The sequence below is a fragment of the Meles meles genome, chromosome 10, assembly GCF_922984935.1.
Source record: "Meles meles chromosome 10, mMelMel3.1 paternal haplotype, whole genome shotgun sequence".
Taxonomy (NCBI): Eukaryota; Metazoa; Chordata; class Mammalia; order Carnivora; family Mustelidae; genus Meles; species Meles meles.
This window is the reverse complement of record NC_060075.1, coordinates 94,733,533-94,741,625: the sequence shown is the minus strand read 5'-3', so window position 1 is coordinate 94,741,625 and position 8,093 is coordinate 94,733,533. Positions and strand designations below refer to the sequence as shown.

Here is an 8,093-nt window from a genome sequence, read left to right as displayed (position 1 = left end):
GAGATTGGGGTAAAGTGGGAGGGGCCCAGAGGGCCTAGCCACAGACTCCTTCCACTTTGCCCCCCAGGCAGGGTCCCCCGGCCCAGCAGGTCTGCTGATCCCAGGCTGGGTGCGCCCTGCCTCCCACCGCGGTCAGCGTATGTGACTGAGAAATTGCTGATTCTCATCTGTCCTGTGTTGGGGGCTGTGTGTTGGGCCCTCCCTGGAAGGCGAGGTGGGACTTCCTCCTTTATCAGGATGCACGGGGGGCCATTGAGGGTCATGGAAGAAGCGTATGTCTGCATGACTTCTTGTCCCTTTGGGCGTGGCGAGTGTCGGCAGGGAGACACCAGCTCTGGGGCAGTGAGCCTGCAGTGCTTAATGAGGCAGCAGTCTGCCTGCCTCTCGGTCCTCTCTCCTGAGAACCCCTCTTCTCAGGGCTGGCCCTGCCCCTCCGTCCCCACTCTGGGCTTAGGAACACCTCTCTGCTTTCCTCCTCCAGATCCATGCCCTCTCCCCAGAGCTGCCCCAGGGGACAGCAGTGAGCACCACTGTCCTTGCCCACACCCTTGAACCCCCTCCCAACAGATGGGATGACCTTGCTTCCCCTTCCCGGAAGCCCTCCTGCTCCTGTTGTGGTTTCCAGCTCAGGAAAGGTTGTTTATGGAGCAAATTCGAGAGGCCATGTGTATTGGACTCGCAGTGGGCAGTGGCAGTGAATCAGGACTTTTCCTCATTGCAAGGTTTTGGAATGACTGGGGTGGGGGGCAGAAGTGAGCGTGGGAGCCCCACCTTCTCTGCTGCTCTATGAGAAGTCTGAAGTCATAGGAAGGTGTTTGGGTCAGTCAAGTCGAATCAGTGGCTGCTTCTTTTCAGTTTCTCTCCAAGTGGCTGCCATCTGGGGCTCCTTAAGGCAGAACAGGGTTGTCATTAGGATGAACCTTTTGGACTCCCGATGTTGTGCATTCCCTAAGCGTGGGGAGGGGCAGACAGGGCGACTGCAGCTTCCTGGAACCCCAGTCCCCGGGGCGGCTCCTTGAGGGGCTCCAGACTCAGACGCTGACACTAGTTCTGACGTGTGGCTTCCCCCGTACCAGCAAGCAAGTAACTCCATTCTGACAGCATCTACCTGGAGACAGCATCACATCCCCCAGGCTGCGGACGTAGTCCTGCACAACTGGTCCTTGTCCCGTGTCAGACATCAGTCATGAGCCCAGGCTGTGCCCTGTGCTCTGGGCCTGGTTCTAGGTTGGGTCTCACGATCCACTCTCCCAGACTTACCCTGGTTTTGATAAATTTGCTAAAATGGCTTCAGAACTCAGAGACATTTTGCTTCCTGGAATACAGGTTTATTATAAAAGGATAAAACTCGGGGACAGACAGATGGGAGACATGCACAGAGCCCGGAATAGGGAAGGACACAGAACTTCCATGCTCCCTCCAGGGGCTGCCTCCCCAAACCCCGCACCCCACTCCTTCACCCTTTGGGGATTTGTGGTTTTATCATCATGATTATTATTTTTTCTGTCACTTCTGTTCCCTGAAATAACACTCTACTCAAAGTAACTTGCAAAAAACTCTCATAACCATCATAAATAGACGTGTTTTTAACACTTACCTTAATGCACCATGGAATGTCAGATGCATGTCTTCGCATAAAAAATATTGTTTAATTCCTACTAAGTGGGGAGTACTTTTTTTTTAGAACATCTTAAGTTTTTAATCCTTTCTTTACAGGTTACCTAGACCACCTTCGATTAAGAAAACTGTAGAAAGTTAGTAACTGCCACAAGCAAACGCCAGGCGGCGGCACGGGTCAATTTTCCTCAGAGTCCAGCTTTGCGGGGGTGTCTGAATGTGCAGCTCAGGGTCTCCGCTCACACTCTCTGGAATCAGTCACGGCAGAGTTTAGTCCACAGGTCGCTTCTCCCCGTATTTCTTTGTAAACTCTTCAGCGTTCTTACAGAACTTTTTACAGTCCTTAGAGTATTCTTCAGCTAGGTCAGCCCGAAGTGGGTGCTCGGGCTGGGGGTCGGTCACCAGTGCTATGAGGGACTGGATTACTGGGTCGGTTTTGGTTGTTGGCTTCCAGTTTTCAGCACTAATTACTGGCAGACAGACCTGCCCCTTTTCATCGATGTTCGGGTGATAGATCTTTGTTTTAAATGTGATCTTCGGTGGTTTGAACGGGTACTCTGCTGGAAAGTTGATTTCGATTCTGAAGGCCCCCTTATCATATGGAGGGTTGTCAGGAACAATAAGCCCTTGCCAAGTCAATAAATTAGCTTCATCAACCTGGATGTTACGGAAGTTTTTCATTCCACATTTGCGGATTTCTTAAAGCTCCTTCATCAGCCTCCTGCTGGCCGCCATCTTGGATCTCAGTGGGGAGTACTTTTAAAATATTGTTATTCCAAGTGTTTATAAACACTTTTCCAAATGCATTACCGATGATCTATCACATCCATTCCCTGCGAAAACACTCTTTTGGGTTTTTATGGAGGCTTCACTATGTAGATAAAACTGATCAAATCGTTGACTGTGATTAGGTCAACCTCCAGCCCCTCTCCCCTCCCCAGGGCTGAAAGTCCCAACCCTCCAGCCACAGGGCTGTCCCCCAACTCCCACCCCCTGCAATCAGCGCCCACCCTTCTGTGCTTCCTAAAAGTCGCCATATTAACACAAACTCAGGGATGGTTGAAAGGGATTTGATATTGATATCAAGACACATTTACTGCTCTTACCATTTAGAAAATTCCAAGGGTTTTAGGAGCTCTGTGCCTGGAATGGGGACAAGGACCAAATCTTATTATAATCACAATATCATACAGGCTCTTCTTGCTGGGGTGACTTATAAAGCCGCTCCTCCAGAGATGGAATTTTGCCTTGCTGGCTCTCTGGTAGGACCTTCTTTATCAGAAACCATTTTACCCTCAGAGGTCTCATGCAATGGGCTCCTTACCACTGACCACCCTTCAGACCTGTGTCTCTTGGCTCCACCTCTGGTCCTGTGAGTCTCCTTGGCCAGGACACTCTTCCCACCTTCTAGCCCAGGTCGTAAACGACCCCGTGATGGTTCTTCCTGGGAGTCTCCAGTTCATGAGCTCACATCGGTCCTTCTCTCCTCTGTGTTCTTCACCCAGTGACTCAACCACAGTCATGGCCTCCAGCAAGATCACAGCTACTTACATTCTAAGGCTATAAAATGTTTTCTGCACAGTTTTAGCATGCAGCAAGCAAGTCCCTGACATTGTTAAGTTGACTAGAGGATTTTCAGGTTGTGCCTTTCTTTCACCGTTGGGCACCAGCCATCCTGTCCGGGAAGAGAGGGCACGTCTGCCACCATCTTAGCTAGGATTTCAGCAGTAGGCGTCCCAGCTTGCCTTTCTTCTACTTCTTCTGCATTTTGTTCCCGTGACCATTTTTCTCAGACTCAGGTCCCTTTCTGAAGTGATTCCCACATCCTGGGGCAAAGGTGTTCCCTGTCAGCTCAACAGAGCGGCTTTTGTACCTTTTCTAAAACCTCACTCCTGGACCAGGTACCACTGATCATCACGAAACTAGAACAAAAGGTCCTGGCTGAGCACCTGTCACTTCATCTCTTTCAAAAACTAATGAAGAGAAACCAAACCGTGTGGTGAGATGAGTCAGGTCTCCTGCTGAACAAGGTGGCAGTCGCTTAATAAATGATTTGTGCTTGAACGGGGACATGAGAGAAATGCACCAGGGTTTTCATTTTTTTCCTGTGGGGTAGAGTCTTGGTTTTTGAGACAATGTGCATTTTGGTTCGGAACCAAATAATTTATGGTAACTTTATAATATATGTATTTTTTAAACGGCAAACTATCTTTTTCTCCAAGTGGCTTTTGAAACAGGAGCCCGTGCGACCAGGACCTGTACACACAGATGGAGATCCTCGAGAGCCAAAGGTAAAATTTGCCGCCTTGACAGCTCCATTCAAACACAGCCATCTAATTCTTCTCAGGCCACATTAACCAAAGGCATTCCCATGCCCTTTCTATGGTTTCATCTCAGTCTGTCTCTCACTGGCCCATGAACATGTAAGGCTCAGTGATCTGTAAGGCTGGCTCAACTCTCTGGAAAATGTAGACTCAAAACGAGTTTTAGAACAGGAAGAAAACCACTGTGTGCTTTCTCTTAGACTTCTAGATGGCATGGTGGACCCGATTCTGCACTTAAACAATTTGTTCACATTTTTGGAGAATATTATCAACTCAGTTCGGCTGGACCCATACTCGTTGGTTGAGTTGGTGAACTTGAGGGAGGGTGGAGAGGACTCCCTGAAGCTGAGGCAGGCTTCAGAGTCCAACTGCTGGGCCCAGTGTGGGCTCTTGGCCTCACACTCAGCCTCCCGAACACCACACATGTGTGGAAAGCGAGGTGAGAATGCCTCCTACATCGAGGTCTACGAGGAGGTTAAAGAGCAACCAGAAGCTGCGTCGTCTCCGCCAGCCTGAGCTCCTGCCTCCACAGGGACTCAGGACACCCTTGTCAGTCCCCTTGTCAGGAACGCAGACTCTGGGCGTCAGGCTGGGATGGTGATAGCTCAACTTCTTTCCAATTCTGAGTCTGTGGCTCCAAATGATGGAGTCTAGTCATGAAGCACCTCATTTCCTTCTTTCCCTGGAGAGCAGGATGCCAGCCCACACCAGCACACTCTGTTCAATGAGGGCCTAACTAAGGAACACAAACAACTCAGCTTTCAAGCAGAGGGACTTCGGGGGCCCGGCTGGCTCTGTCAGGAGAGGATGGCCACTCTTGATGTTAGAGTCATGGGTTGGAACCCCATGTTGAGGGTAGAGTTTACTAAACAAACAAACAAACAAACAAACAAACAAAAAAACGTAAAACAGGGAACTTTAAGTTATTGGGGAAGATGGTATTGTGCATGATCCTTAAAATAAAACAAAACAACATATGGCATGACGCCCATAAAATAAATTTTACCAGCATGCCAAGGAAATTAAGCAGTGGCTTTCACACAGGGATAGGGTTCACATGGATAACACAGGTGCTGATGAGCCAAGTGGTAAACTGAGGCCACCTAGAGATGAGTCAGTGGGGTTGGCCACCTTCTGATCATAGGGCCCAGTCAGGAGTGGGGCTCCCAGCTTCCAGGAAGCAGCAACGGTGACCCAGAGCTGGTGCCATGTGTGGACTTGTTCCTTGGGACCAAAGAGCAGAGGACCAGGTTTCTCCTTCTCTTCTGCTTCCCAGTTTCCCACCTGTCCACTGGTAGAACCATCGAGAGACCAACCCTGGGTGCCTAGGAAATGCGGCCGGCAGGAGCTGGCCCCGCAATGCAGGGAGGAGCAGGGAGAGTTGAAGAATGATCTGGGGGCAGCATGGTCGAGGATGTACAGTTTGTAGAGTTGACACACGGTGTATGAATTCCAGGCAACAAGGGGATCCCACAGATGTTCTGCTGGGCTCATTTCCTTCTTATTTCCAAAGCTGAGATCATGCTTTCTTTATAATTTTGTTCTTTCTTTTTAACATTCTGTCCCAGTAATTTCTCCCATCCCTGAAACACGATGCGAACACTGAGTCTTTAATACTCCATTTTATTAGTGGGCCACACGTTCCATGATATGTTTCTGTCTTGTGTGGTAAGAGCATTTCCAGTGTTTCACAAATGTAACTCTGTGAGACACGTCTTCATGCATTATTCAGAGTTCAGACTCCTCCTCTGTCACCTGCTTATGGAACTATTGGTCCAAGTATCCAAATGTTCCCAGGACTCTTGAAGTCTGTGCTCAAATTCCTTTCCAGTACTTGTGTTTTCCAGCTTCTTCCTTTTGACTTCAGTGGCCACCAGTGTTTGTCAGCTGTACTGAGCCCTGTGGATGTCCTCTGTCTTTCACAGCTCCCGGTGAAAGAAAAAAAATACTCTCCACAGTTCTAATTATATTTACCTTTTGGAGACTTCATATTTTTAATATACATTTGCCCTTTTTATTGCAAATTTTGTGGTGTGTCCTTTTTTCTGCTCATTTATGTATTGGGATTATTATAATGTTTTGTGGATTGGAGTGGAGTTATGTATAATAATCTTGATTCCTTTCTTTCCTCTACTTTCGGAAAAATCCTGGGTTTGTTGGTTTCTGTTCCTTTTTGAGAATGCGTCCCTGTGGCTGATGCAGCTTCCCGCTGGAGCTCTAGCTGCTAAACGACACTTTCACTCTCAGGCAGCTCCTGTCCCTCGTACCCTGGGGACCGTGATGTCCACATTCTGGAGCAGTGTTTCTCCAGGTCATTTGTTCTCTTTCCCTTCAGAGCAACAGCCCACTGCCTGGCACAGCTAAGCCCGGGCTGGGGCACCTATGTGACCTGTATGTGGAGCCATTTTCCCGAGGGCCACCAGCATCGAACAGGGGCACCCACGATGGTTGTCTAAGGCGTGGATGCGTGAGTCTTCTTACAGTTGCAGCTGCCCTCTCCCTCCTAGGCTCAGCACACCTGAAACTGAGCCCCCCCATGCCCCTGTGATAACTGGTCATGTCACTGTTTGGCTGCTTAAGTTAAACTTGCTTGTCAACATTGTCTGCATATTATTTTGAAAAGATCAAAAACAGCTTGCGCCAGGGCACCTGGGTGGCTCAGTGGGTTACGCCTCTGCCTTCGGCTCAGGTCATGATCTCAGGGTCCTGGGATCGAGCCCCACATCAGGCTCAGCAGGGAGCCTGCTTCCCCAACCCCCACCTCTCTCTGCCTGCTTGTGATCTCTCTCTCTCTCTCTGTCAAATAAATAAATAAAATCTTTAAAAAAAACAGCTTGCACCTCTATGGAACACGTGTCCTGGGACCTTGGTACCTTGTGACACTCCCATGGAGAGGAATACCTGCAAGTCACCAGGGAATGCAATTTTTCTGTCTTTGCCTCTGCCCTTGTCCTACCTAAAATCAAGCTCTTTTTCTCCCCTAAAATATGTTAGATTTCATGTCCTCTGTTTACATGTCATCTCTTCTCAGTGTGGGATTTACCACCCTTGTACCAGTGTCATTCTCCCGGGGCTTAGGAAGGAACGACTGACAAGACAGGGCAATGGGACACGTGACAAATGAGCTAGGTTTTCAGTGGGGAGACATGTTAACTTTGGTGCATTTGGCAGAACTGGGGCTTGAAACTGATTTTGGGGTGTGTGTAGATGCTGGCATCCCGGGCACACCTCGACAAGCAGTCCCGACTCAGGCTGGCTGTGGGCACGGCTCTGGCTAACAGGCAGCCTCCCCCTGCACACTGTTCCCTCCTGGCAAATGCCTTGGAAAAAGTGTGGTCCCAATTCTCCACCACTCTCCCCACATCTCAAATGGACCAACGAATACATTGATGTCTCCTGTGCATTAGTCTGATTTACCTCCTAAGAGATTTTAAAAAGTAATTTTCATGGGGCTTTATTTTCTTCTCACCCTTGAGTAACGAAGACTGGTGTTCCTCTCCCCCTCCAGCTCTGGTGAGGCTGTGCATTGCCCGGAGGCTAGCAAGGCGGTCCCCCGGGCTTGGCAGGGGTTGCATGGTGAAGATAACTATGTGTGGCTAACCAGACAGATAACCAGAGTGGGGACATGCACTTCTGGGAAGCCTCTGTGCTCAGAGCTAGAATCAGTGTGGAAAGTCAGCACGTGAGGACAGTGTCCAAGGAATCCGATGTGGCCGAAAGGTTGGGACGGTTAACTGTAGGCATAGAATTATATGAGAAAAATCCTTCTTTGGCGTGTGGTCCAGACTGGCTTGGAGGAAGGGAAGAGCATGGAAAGAGCTCGGGCCACCTAGCTGTCTGAGATGAAAAGACTCAAGTATTCGGATCTTCTCTGAAGACACGTTGCTATGGAATGTCCTAGAGCTTGTGACCTTATCCCTCCACAGGTTTAGATGGGCAGGAGCTGTGCACTGAATGTTGGGGTCCCCCAGCCCCCCAGTTCATATTCAGAAGCCAATGGTGGTCAGTTATTAAGTCCTTGGGAGATGAACAGCCAGCCTCTGGGGACTTAACCAGACTATCTCTCCAATTCAACACCCCTTTTCAAAAATCAGTGAACAATGCCTCTCTACTAAAATGTAATGTGTAGTACTTGGTGGTCTTGCGAACATC

The 8,093-nt window shown here is 49.2% G+C and overlaps 1 pseudogene; it reads right to left on the bottom strand.

Moving 5' to 3' along the window:
* Positions 1 to 1,871: 1,871 nt before the first annotated feature.
* Positions 1,872 to 2,352, bottom strand: LOC123952129 (annotated as a pseudogene).
* Between the last annotated feature and the right edge of the window lie 5,741 nt (positions 2,353 to 8,093).